Raw genomic sequence first — 13,995 nt, forward strand, 5'->3', positions numbered from 1 at the left:
AAGTGCTCGTTAAGTCGTCCCCGTTTTTCCCGCCGCTTCAAGTAGCGCGACGGCCGTTCTGCGCGTGTCACCAAGGTGCAGTGTGACACGATCGCGCATAAACCAGACGAATGACGGGATTTTCTGCAAATACAAGTAAAACGCGTAGCCTCGTTGCATCGAGGTCGATCTTTGTTCGTCGAAGATGAACAGGTAGGCAAGAGTGATTTATGCCAGTGGTCAATGCCACGAGGACTGCAATGATCGAGGCTTTCGCGGACTTGAGAAGCAGATCCCCTTGAATGTATATATGTAAATAACGTGTTAAGGATTTATTAACAATGTGTTTATTAAGAATGTGTTTGGAGAAAAAAAATTCGGAGTCGATTCACTGAAGTAATAAAAAATGATAAGGATTTTAGTTTGCAACGAATTTAACCGTGATGGACGGAAAATGTGTGATCACGTTGACATAAGCGGCTAAAATAGATAGAAAAAATGATAGAAATTAGTTCAAAATTTGAAAGTTTTATAGTTCAGATATAGAAGAAATATTTGATGAAATAATTTTTATCAAATACGGAATGATTTAAAAGATATTAGAGATGTACTGCAGCAAAATGGGGCTATTTTTGCTGCAGAAATAAACAAAAATCAAAAAATTATTTTTCATTGTTTTGTTCTTTACAGTTGTTTCCAGGGCTAAAATTCCGTCATTTGTGATCAAAATTTTTTGTCATTGGTTAAGAAAAAAATAAATAAATCTAAGAAATCTTTAGTTTTTAAATTTCGATAATTCTCACACGATCAATATTGTTTGTAAATGTTTTCCGCGTGAAAGTCTCATCTTATACGTATAAATTACGCAACTTCTGCATTAAAGTAAAATTAACATCAGGTGTAGGAGTAAATTTTTAATTTTTTGTTCCACTTTTTCTGTAAAATGCATCATTACGCTTATTCTTTTAACACGTATTTCAATCCTATAAAAAGATTTTGTGATTCTATAAAGCCAATTCGAAAAGTTGCACTAATTTGACAATGTCGATAATTCATACAACTTTAACACCCCCTGAAGATGTCACATCTCAAAGTGTTACTAAAAACATAAAAAATTTATAAATAGTTCTATTATTACGTGTGAGTACCTGTGCAAAATTTAAGCGTATTTCTCTTATTGTCCTAAAATTATTTAATTTTTCGTTTGCTCTTGATTATTATATAAAATCGCATACTTATTTGCAAATTTAATGAGGAAGAGCAGCGTTAAGATACAAATCGAATTTTTTGTTATATATGTTAATAAAACTTTAATAAATATTCGTACAAAAGTTCATTTAGATTCACTTATTTATTTAAAAGCCACCTACAATTGCAGCAAAGTAGGATTATTTTCGCTGTACTATTATAAATCAAATTTTTCATTATTTTCTTCTTTGCAGCTGGTTTCAAGGTAAAAATTTTAGCACTGGTGAATAAAATCATTTGTCATAGACTAGGAAGAAAGAATAAATCTAAGAAACCCTCAGTTTTTCTAATTTCGATAATTTTTAACTCGTATAGCCAAAATATTCTTAATATTACCATCGAAATAAAAGCTCTCACGCTCGAGATGATTTTAAGAATTATTATCGAACTAAACGATTTTATAACTTTAGTTCCGACTTCCGGTTTATCAGGCAGTATAAAACATTCCAATTATTATTATTATTATTCGCAGAATAATTGAAGGCGATGAACGAACAAAAGAAGTTATTTAAATAATTTATTAAAATCTAACAAAATTGCGAATACGGAACGTTTCGGTCTTATTATTATTATTGTTGTTGTTGTTGTTAACAATCAGATGAAGCATATTTGGTGAACTCATGGTGACGATGTTATTGTTCGCGCACCTCATTCAAAGTCCATTGAAATAGGATACGAGGCAGGCTGCACGCGTGAGGACAGGACAACACAAAAGCTCTTTTCCGGCTTAGGTATGTCGAACCGATCGATATACGGGTGGGTCGAGAGAGCCGGTAACGCGCCATAGAATTGGCGCGCCGCCCCATGGGGTGCCATCGACCTCGGGGTTCTGCCTGCGTAAATGAAACCTCGCATATCCCCCAGCATCCCCCTTCGCGAGTCACCCCCGTGGGGTGAAAATCGTCCTCCTGCCCGATCGTGAATCCCTAATACCACGCACCCCCGAGACTCTCGCGTTGGTTACTTAGAAAACATCGCGGAATCGTCGGGAAACCGTATACGAACGTGCGCCCGGGCCCGCGGGACTCCTGGCTGTTCCTGCGGGCTTGGTAGCCGAATCGTACGACTGTTGCATCGTGATTACCGGCGAAAAGTATGAATGACAGCTGAGCGGAATGCTGGGGGTTGTGCTGCGGCACCCTTAACGTCGGGACGGTGCAAGCGCGGCCGCGCGCGCACGTCCCGATCGTCCCTCCTGCATCTCGACCGATTTTTCGGCGCATCGTTGTATCCGCGCGTTGAACCTCGCGCAGCAATAATTGCATTAATAACCGCGACAACAGCGAACGAGCCGTTACTTTCACAAGGCGCATTAGAATCGGATTAAATCCGCAGTTACACCTTTGACATTAAGCGAGTGCATGATTAACGTACGCTGATAGAGCGCGTCTCCTTAACGCGTCCTGGTACTCGAAGTATATATATATATCTATCTTTGCGAGAGTGAGTTACTGGGAAAACCGGTTTTCGTGTTCGCTCCTTAATTAATTAATTAGCTAAGTGCGCGATATTACGTGCGGTCGTTTACCCCAAACAAGTAAACGAGAACGGCGGGCGGGGGGGGGGGAAAGAAAAGGGGAGCGAGCGCGTAGAGGCGCCGCGCCGCTCTCGTTTGCTCGCGCGTAGGCAGCCCCACACGTACGCCATAACGTGGGTCTTTAATGATATGAACGACAGACTGCCGTTCCCTCCCCTCCCCCTCCTCTCCTCTCTCTCTCTCGCTCTCTCTCTCTCTCTCTCTACGTTTTGACCTTGAAGGAGCCCTTGAAACACTCCTGGCAACCCTTGCTACCCTGTTACATTGCCCTATCCAATCCCCATTCATTTACATGCGCCTCCGTGCAAGGCGACCTTCGGGTGCTCGGCTTGCCGCAGCCGCAAAGTGATTTACCTCGCTGCGCCGGCACGTAAAGCAACGACCCACACGAAGCCGCCGTAAATTGCTAATTATCCATCGCTCGCGTCCGATGCTGTTGGCAGCAACAGCAAAGTCGTGCTGCGCGCAACGCGTCCGAAGCGGGTCTCCCGGCGTCTCTATATAATTACAGCGCAGTTTATCTTCAGATTACGGCGAGCGTGTGTCTACTGACGAGTCGTATATTATCATTTAATCGTTTTTATTACCCGTCGAAATTTCTATACTCGTATTTCAGTTGTACCTGTCAGGCTGAATCTATTCGAGCCTCGGACACCGCGGGTGTCCAAGGTTGTTTAACGACTACTCGATTTTGGGAAAAAAAAAAAAATTGTGCCCGATCTCTCAATCGCATTCCACCGACGTTGATACGAGTGAATAAATATTTGCGCACTATGTCACGACGATGACGTGCAATTCAATGTGCAGACCACACTGTAGACGTTAAATATTCTGTTTGAGCGAAAAATGTTTGTGTTCGCTGAAACGTGCGTCAGATATGCGTTCCCACGGCCGTACTTTGCACTGTTAATCTGCCATGTACTTCGCAGTTATGTATATCCGGGTACATTGGATAAAGATTGCGTTACCGAGACGTAGGTCGCTCGAGCGAGATTTTCTTTCGAAAGCAGATAAAGCTGGAAAAATCCGCGTCGACAATCAATGTACATAAACATACCTAATTGCTTACTTCACCATCTTCCTATTCAGATATCGAGAATCCCTGAATAAATATTTGCGAGGAGCGATTTTACTCCTCGTAGAAAAACAACTTATTGAGCGCGACACGGTTGCCAATAACGTAACAAACTTTGACACTCGTTACTGGAGTCAGTCGTATTTAAAATCACAGCGAACGAAAATAAATTTAATTGAATTGAAAATTTCAATCTATTTTAATTTATCCGAGCTCGCGCTTTAGAGTCGCGGAATATGTTTGAATTCAAATGGACTCAAATGAATCGAAATGCGCTATTCATCATTTTGAAATCGGATGAATTTGTAAAATCCGAAGCGCGATTACGAAAATATCGAAATAAATTTATTTCTGTCCGTTTCAACTCATTTTCGTTTGTGCTGGGATAACATTATTTAAAATATAAAATAAAATGGTTATTTAATAGTTATATTATTTTAAATCAATTCTTATAACTTATTTCTTATTTCCTATTTTAATCGGAAAAAGAAAAGAAATTATTTAATTCCAATATATTCTAAAGTATAAGTATTTTATTATAAATAAGTTTTTATTGCTTTTTAATTTCGAATTGGTTATTTATTGAAATTAAAAATAAAAACCGGTGCAAAAAACAAGAACCGGTCGTATTTATTATTTTAAATAATTTCTTATGGCCTATTTCTTATTTCATATTTTAAATAAGTTTCAGGAATACATATTTTATATATTTTTATTTTAAATAAGACGTATCAGCTATTCTACCGACCCCTGATTATTGGTATTTCCATTTAAACGATAAATAGAAATCTCCGCGACCGTAAGATTATCTAAATTTAACGCAGACACGACGGAATTGCACATATAAATAATATTTCAAATATTATATAAATAAATAAAAATTAAAATGTTTTGCATGTTTACGAAGCGTGCAATCTCGGACTTTATACAACTCTTATCTCAAGGATGTGTGTGTTACATATCAAAAATTAAAAAAATATTATAGATTGTTCTATCATTTGAGTGTTTGTGCAAAATTTAATCATATTTCTCTTATTGGCTTCAAAGTTATTTGATTTTTTGTTTTGCTGTTATATGAAATCGCGTTTCATAGAACTTATTTGCAAATTTGATGAGGCAGCAGTCTTATCGTACGTTAATAAAACTGTAATGAATATTCGTTCAAAGGTTCATTTGAATCCACTTATTCGTTTAAAAGTGAATTACGTAAAGTGAATTACGTAAAAATGCAGCAAACTAAGATAATTTTTGCTGCAAAAATCATTAAGCGTCGTCAGAAAAAATCATATATTTTCTTCTTTGATTGGTCCGTCGCAACGTCGTAACATCGTAACGACTGTATTGCAGACGACGCTTTATAAATCAAATTTTTTGTTGCTCTTTTTTTGAAAATGGTCTCAGGTATTCGCGACCAAAACTTTTTGTCGCTGGTTTGAAAAAGAAGAATAAACCTAAAAAGCCTTCCCCTTTTAAATTTCGATGACTTTTAGATTTAGTATTGTACAGTCAAAACATCCTTAAAGCAACAGGAGAAAAATAGAGTATATAATAATTAGGCTGCAATTTGTTTATAAATCTCATTACAAATTAGAGCGAATAATCGAATAGAAATGAAAAAAAGAGAGAGTATGTCGCAAATTCACGAACTTCGAATCAATCTTCTACAATTTTTCTCGAGCACTTTCTCTCTCTCTCTCTCCCGCGACGTCCTCCCTTCGCGTTTCCACCCTGCTTCGCGAGCACGCCTTTGTAGGGCCGCGCAAGCCAATCTAAACCTTGTCCGTCTTCATGAATCCCTGTTCTACTCGCCGACACGTGTCCGTCTGGGATTGCGTAACCCTTTCAACGTGCAGCTCGATACGTAAAACCGACGCGACACACGTTACTAATCGCGCCCGCGCGCGCGCTCGGTCAGTTAAGTGAAGAGAAGAAAAAAAAGGAACATACAAAACCAACTTCATTTTTTCCATCAGGAGAACATGAAGGCGGCGAAGCGAGGCTACGCGACGCTACGCGACGCGACGCGACGCGACTCGACGCGCGCCGCGGCTGTGCGTACGCACTGCGTATCGTTGCGTACGGTTCCGCACCGTTGACCAAAGTGAAACCACTTCCGCCTGTGCGTTTTACGAGCGCCAGCTGTATCTGGAGGTGCGCATGTACCGTAGCCAGAATTGTGCGGACAGTTGCGCCACGTAATCATTTTTCCAACTGATCCGCAGTGAAATTTTTTCAAACAAATATTTTTTGAAGACAGCAAAACATTTACAATGGTTTTTGCCGCAAAAATGACATTATTTTGCTGAAATAAATCCTCTTGATTAAAAATCATTTAACCACGTCTACATCTTCTAAGCGATTTTAATTAAAGATATATTTCTCACCAAAATAGAGACGTCTTATATCCCAGCTTGTGTAAAAGACGTGCCATTTGTGAAGAGAATTTTTATTTAATGCTATAATTAAAAAATAAAGAGGCAAACTCTTTTCCACAGAATGATTTAGTCGTCGCATACAATTGAGCCTTCCGCGAGCGCAATCAAACCGCGTTGATTTTAATCGCGATCACAATGGCAAATTTATGCATGCGGAAACGTAAAATCATCAGATAAATGTATTTAATGAGAAGAATGCTATTGGGCACTGCACAATTATTATGCATCGATGCGCGTGAAACGATGAAAGAGATGGTAAAAGCCATGATTAACGACTTAATATCAATTACTTTTATCAGCGTCACGCGAGCAATGTGCATTTCGCAATAAGTATATTTTCTCTTCATCGTTGCGGAATCCGGAAGAAAAAAATTACTTTGCAATTTCAACGACTATCTGCAGACGCTTATAAGTAATGTCGATTCCCAATGCGGGAATCCCAATGTGCAAACCCAATGAAGATAAATTATTTCTTTTCTTAGAGCGAATTCTGTTCATTCTTATTTTACTTTAAATTTATGTTTATTTCTACTAGTTTAAATTAACTTTAATCTCGGCTTGACTCACTGTCCATTTTTTTCCAATTTTTAAAATTAAAAAAGATAAAAAATAAGTTACTCCAAAATTAAAATTAATCTATTGGTAAAATCTATTGATAAAATTAGACATTACCAAGATAAAGTTTTGCAACTTGTATTTTGAGAAAATGTTTTCATTATATAATGAGCTAAAAGTTATCTATGAACGACAAAAAATTTGGGTCGCAAATGTCTAAATTTTGATTCTGAAACCAGCTGTAAAGAAGAAAGCAATGAAAATTTCGGTTTACAGATTATTGCAGCAGAAAATGACCATTTTATTGCAGTACATCCTTAATATCTTTTGAATCATTCAATATTTGACCACAATTATTTATTCAAATCTTTCTTTCATATTTGAACTATATTTTTTCCAATTTTAAACTAATTCTTATTATTTTTTCTATCCATTTTAGCCACTTGAACGCGATCACATGTTTTCCATAAAGTAAGTTACGATTAAATTCGTTACAAGCTAAAATCTTTACAACGTTTGATTACTTCAGTGAATCGATTCCGGATTTTTTATAAATCTCCAAACATATGTGAGAATAATCCGTAAAATTGCTGTTAAATTCCTAATATTTCAAAAATAAATACTAAACGTCCCTTTGATTTAAATAAATATTATTTACAGTAATTTTCTATTTTTCTTTTCCTCGCTTCTAGTCGGGATGCTGCATTGCGATAAGCGTACGATTATAGGTATTCGGCGCCATGTCTCTGCCGACTGCCATTGCACCGTCGCCCTTTCCGTAGGGATTATGGTGCAACCATCAGGGCCGAAGAGTCCCCAAAAGACTTACATGCGTGTTCTAAGACCCTGTGAACACGGCCCTTCGCGTGATGGCCCTAAAGGGGTCAACGCGCGCGTGACTCGTTCCGCTCGAAGCGCGATTGTAATTCTACGACGCTCTCGGCACGCGCCTCCGGCGACAATGATGTCGTCGTCGAAGGGAAGTCAGCTGGTGACACCGATTAGGAGAGCATATCTTGAGGAGCACTAGATAGACTGCGCTTGAAATCCAACTCGGATAATTTCCCTTTTTAAAGGGATTCAGGTAAGACGTCGATGAGCAAAGCAAAGCCCGATATACAGACCGTTCTGTTTTTCTCCTCTAATTGCCGAAAACTATTAGTTGAGTTACGAATGTGAAAAATGTCGAATTCCGATCTTCAGATCAAAGTTTTTTTTTTTAAATGACGTGACATTCACGGGAAAAAATATTTCATTGTATAAATAAAAAGTTTGATAGATTTAAAAAGAAAAATTAGATGCTCACCATTAAATCTATTCAATATTTAAACTATAAGATATCTTGAACCAGAAATATTATAAATCAGAATACTCAAAAATTCTGCTCGATACGAATGTACTTTGTATTCCTTGTTGATGTAACTAAAACATTTCTCTGAATGTTGTATGTATATTGAGAATAATGTTATGTTTACACTGAAAAAAAGAGTTCGATAATAACTATCAAATGTCGAGTGAAATAATGGCAATTAAATATTTGGTTAATGTAACTGAAAATAATTTTATCTTTCTAAATATTTTGTAAATATTACTAAATTTAATTATACTTATAAAACATTAAAAAAAATAAAATTATTTTTGTAACATTGAGGATGTACGAGTCATATCTCAAAACATTACCAAAAATGTAAAAATTTCATAGAATATTCTAATATTACCTATATTTAAATATCCATATAAAATTTAAGCACAATTCACTCATTGGTTTAAAAGTTATTTAATTTTTTGCTTACTCTTGATTTTTACGTAAAATCGCGTTTTTGTAGGTTTGACGAGGAAGTAGCGTTACCAATTAAATCAAAACTTTGACATATAACAATAAAAGTTCCAAAATATTCATGCAAAAATTTATTTAAATCCATTTACTCGTTTAAAAGTTATTTATTTAAAATTGCAGCAAAATATGGTAATTTGCGCTATAAAAACTATTATAAATCAAATTTTTTATTGTTTTCTTCTTCGCAGCTAATTTCACGGCCAAAATTCGACATTCGCGATCAACATTTTTTGCTGTTGATAAGGAAAAAGAAGAATAAATCCAGAGAAATCTTCAGTTCTTAAATATCAATAACTTTTAGCTTGTATTGCCCAGCTAAAACATCATCTTTTTTAATCAAATATTTAATTGGCATTATTTCACAAATTTCACACTACATTTGGTAGCTATTACCAAGCTCTTTTCTTTCAATGTACGTCCAAGAATAAAAAGTGAAATTTTTTATGAATATGGAATATCTAATGCAAAATAGAGCTCCATTTTAAATCATTATTGTCTCATAACACTTTCTAATTGACATTATGTAAATTTATAAATGCTGCGTTATACGTATATATATGTAATATTTCTATCGATTTTACGAGAGGGAGAGTGTAGAAATGGTGTTTCTGCATTTTTCTGTTCTGTAATAAATTCATCACAAATATATGATTAAACGTTACGCTCAACATTGCTCCACGGATGATGTACTCGTGTAAAGCGGCTACCCAAGGACCGATCTCAAAAATTTGCCGACCGGTTTATGGTATCCTGTTAAACTTCAACGCTGCTTTGACTTTCACCTCTCGAAGCCCTTGGCGAAGTCGTGGATAGCCGGAAATCACTTTCGACGTCGAGCCGAGCACGCTTTTATCGGACATATCTCCTCCGCACACTTACACTGGACACTTTATATTAATACGTTATAAATTATAATTTCTGAAACAAATTCCGCATATTAATCATAATGATTATCGTGCATACGGCTCGTTACGCAGTCTCTCTCTCTCTCTCTCTCTCTTTTTTTTTGCTTCTTCTTGAGAAACGCAATTTGCGGAGACTCCGTAACATTATATAATACTATACACATGTGTTAACAGACGTGCAATATGTATTACGCCTGTAACGCCTGTTTGTTTTTACATTCCGCATTTGTGTTCCGCATTCGTCGACCGACGAATCGCACCGCGGCGGTGTCGCAAAACCGAAAGTCTCGCGCCGCGAGTTTGCGCGGCGCGCGTCGTCACGTCGCGCCGCCGCATCGCCGCATCGCCGACCGCTCTTCTCGGGCGCGTTATTACATTAACGCATTCCAGAAAGTTCGTAAATACGCTACGGGAGGAGGGCGCCGTTATGGGCGCCTGGATCCCTTCTCAGGACTGCCGAAGGGTTCTCGCACGTGTTTCGACCAGTCCTTTCTTCATGGTTCCCTAGTAAAAGTGCGTAGGCGTATGCCCTTTAGGGATTAAGAGAGTCGTAGGGTCCCCCATAAAAGGGCTCGCTCGAAACTCCGCGGTGAGGGTGCTGCCGCGGAATTTCGCGATTCCGGCGCGACGGGGTCGCCCTTCGCGGATCATGGGTTCCTGTTGCGTCAGTTTATCTTTAAATCAGAGCGTTCGGAGCGACGGTCCCTCACTCACCGCGCGGCCCTTTGTTTACCCGCGTCATCGCCCGACAAAAGGGCCGCCGATCGTCATCCGTGAGAGAACGGAGGCCCGAGCCACGCCGCCGGCAGCACGACTGCGCATGAATACTAATTGGCACCGAGGAAGATGGAATTAGGCAATCATCTCTGCGTGGAGGATACGCGTGCAGGAGGACAAGAAGCGATTAGGGCGATTAAGGGGGCCCTAAAACGGAGCCGCGGGACGCGCGGGGGGCACGAACGTGCTCCCCCGCACGTGAATTGTAAAATCGAAAGCGGGAGAGACCGGCGGCGCAGAGGGACCACCGCGGCTCGGGGGTCATTCGGTTCTTTTATCTTCCGCTCGAACGATCGGAAAATAAACGGGACGGAGAGCGATAACGGCGGGCCCCGATTCGCGAATAATTGTGATTTATTTTGTGACGCGCGCGGATGATAAGCGCGCGAGACGTTCGTCGGCGAGGTCATCGGAACCTTTGCGTTTTTTTATCAACTTCCGGATGACTCGATCAGGAAATCATAGCGTGATCGTGGCTCGCGACTATGACGGCTCGGCTAGCATGAAAAGTGGAACACTGTTCGACTCGCTATGGCGTACGCTTATACATGTTTCGATTTACGGAAATCGTTTTGCGTACGGTACGTCTCGTTTCTTCGCTTTACGATGAAAGTGCGGTATGCGTCTATGGAAAGAGTGGTTTTGCTAAAGTAAAAGAAAAATTTTAGCTGGATTCAGAGATCTGAAAATAATTTCGTTAGGCCATCAAAATAATTACTGATAGATTCTCAAATTGTCAAAATTTTAAAATGTCAAAATAACATTTTAAATTGATTGTCAAATTTTTTTGCAGCATTGCTCACCATGTTTGAACATCTGTCGTTATTTTGAAGATCCAATAAAATTATTTTAAGTTATATATCCAGCAAAATGTTCAGTTATTTCAGTAAAATTGATGTTTCTGCGATCCTGTTGATTTTTCTTGCAAAGAAGCACATTGAAGAAAGAGTTCGGTGATAGCTACTAAATGTTGAGTGAGAAAATGACAATTAAATATTTGGTTATTAATATAATCAAAAATAATTTTACTTTTCTAAATATTTAGTAAGTATAATCAAATTTAGTAATACTTACAAAATATTCAGGAAAGTAAAATATTTGATAACATTAACTGAATATTTAATTGACATTACTTGGTAGCTATTATATTACTATTAATAAAACTTTTCAGTGTAGAAATATATGATGCATTTTTTTATAAAGTTTTTCTTATTAATTTCTTATTAATCATTTTTATTATAGTTCTCTATTGAAAGAACGTTTTTTTTAAATATCTAGAAATTTAGCTAGATGCAGATCTGAAAATAATTTTGATACAATTTTGATATCAAAATAATTATGTTAGCTTATTAAATTGTTTTCTAGAATGTCAAAACTTTTTGCAGCATGATTGTTTATCACGCTTGATCCGTCATAATTATTTTAACGATCCAACAAAATTATTTTTAGATCTGTATTCACACTGAGAGAAATATCAACTAAACGTTTAATTAAATAGTGATCAAATAAATTTTGTAGTTACTGGAACCAAAAAGTCAATTACATTTAATGAATCGCTTGGTTATAGTTGTATAAAAACGGTTTAGTTAAGGCTACAGATTATTTAGTCAAAACAACTACATATTTAGTAATCATAACTATAAAATTGATTTAATCACTATTTAACTAAACGTTTGGTCTATCTCATCAAATTTTCTGCCAGTGTAGCTCAATTTTTAAATACCTCAACAAATTCGTTTTTTCCATGTTTTTTTTTTAAAGGGAAATATTGAAGTCAGAAAAATCTCCGACAAAATGTAAATTCTGTCAGATCATTGTTATTCTCGCCAAATGGTAATCAATTTAACTGCCGATTCCGTGCGCCTCCCCCCACCCACCCCCCAACCCCCAGGCAAATTCGAACAGGTCGCCGAAAAATCGGCGCACGCCAAAAAGTGCGTTTTTTTTCGAGCACGAAAGAACACGGAATCAGGAAACCATGGAGACTCCAAGGTGCGCAGAGAGAAACGCCCTTGCCGTGGCTCGCCGAACCATCGCGGGAAGCGCGCCGCGTCGCGATTGGCCGCGGGCGTATAAACCCCACCATAAAATTGCGTTTGCCTCGTGGCAAGGCAAGACAAATCGCCTGGATGTCAACGGTACCAGGCAATCATGATCAGATCGCGTTGCCCCGCATTTCCGGCGGGACCGACGCGTGTCAGCGAAAGAAGTCCCTCGCGTTCATCTTGCCGCGAACTTTTTTCTCATCTCAATCCTCGGCTCCAGCAATGAATTCAACGATCTCGACTTCACATCTCGCAGGAATGCGAATGATCATTGCTGTCTACGTCGCGTGTAAAATTGCTGAAATTTTGAAATTGGCAAACGCGATTTATCTCGTCCGATTTTGTTAACAAGAATTTCGTTTCCGCCGGTAACTGTAGCTTCGGGGTAGAGCGTTCCAGTTCGGCGCGTTGTCCTTCCTCGCTACGATTTCGCCGTGAATATCGTAGATGACGATTTCACCGTATTATAACGATACGGCAACGGCACGTTTCGCTTATCGGATTCTCTGTCAGCGCTGCCTCTCGCCTGTCACTCATTCCTCCGGCGCGACGCAGAGCGCTGCCGGGCGGCGCGGCGACGGAGTCGGTCGATAGCCTCGTAAATTATCCCGGTTTGTCGCCGCGGACAGAAACGAGCAGACACCAGGGGTATTAGGATATTATGATGGTGGAACGCGCGACGCGACGTGGCCCATGGCCAACTTCCTGATCTCCTGGGGATTACTGACGCCCGTCAGCGCTGATACCACGCGCTGAAGCTATTATACGTGCCGCAGCACGTTTCCATTTTTTGAATCCTTTTCTCAACAAGTAATACCTAAACTAATATCCTAACAAACCTTCCGCTGCTCTGTTCAGATTCTTGCGGCTCTTGCCTCATGTATCATTTACTCTTCCGTTTGTTTTCAAATTCTTGAGTCTCTATGATCAATTATACACCCAGAGAAAAGTTGTGTTTAAATTTGATGAGATCGTTTCTTCAACTTGATTCTTTTAGTTGAAGTGAAAATATCGTCGAGGGAAACAAAAATAAAATTATTAGGATTTTTTTTAAATAAATAAATTATAGTAAATTGAAAGAAATTAGATTCGGATGAATTAAATCAGAAATATATAACGAAATAATGCCAATATGAGCCAAAACTGGATGTATTGTGTATACATACTGACGGAAATGTATAGAAATAATTTATTTGTTCTGGTTTTAAAAATATATTTCTTTCATTTAAAAAAGACTTGCGTGGAACATAATAAAAGGATCAACCTAAACATTTCTTCAAATCAAAAGATCTTTTCTTCAATTGCATAACAATGCAAAAATTTCTTTGATTAAAACAAATATTTTTTTTTATCAAAGATTCTCTTGACATAGTCCTATTCAAACAGTCATCCTGACATCATGACATGATAGAGGGGTGAAAGCAACATGTAATAAGCTACTAATATAGAATAGGAACTTATTTTGTTAAAGAAAGCATTCAGATGGCAATCTCGAAGTTGTTGCTATTGTTGCAAACATGCTACAATGAATAGCAAACCTTGTGCAACAGTTTTTTCCTACACAAATACTTATTTATTTTTATCACTCCAGAAGATATCTCA

The sequence above is a fragment of the Solenopsis invicta genome, chromosome 15 (genome assembly GCF_016802725.1).
Source record: "Solenopsis invicta isolate M01_SB chromosome 15, UNIL_Sinv_3.0, whole genome shotgun sequence".
In the NCBI taxonomy this organism is placed as follows: Eukaryota; Metazoa; Arthropoda; class Insecta; order Hymenoptera; family Formicidae; genus Solenopsis; species Solenopsis invicta.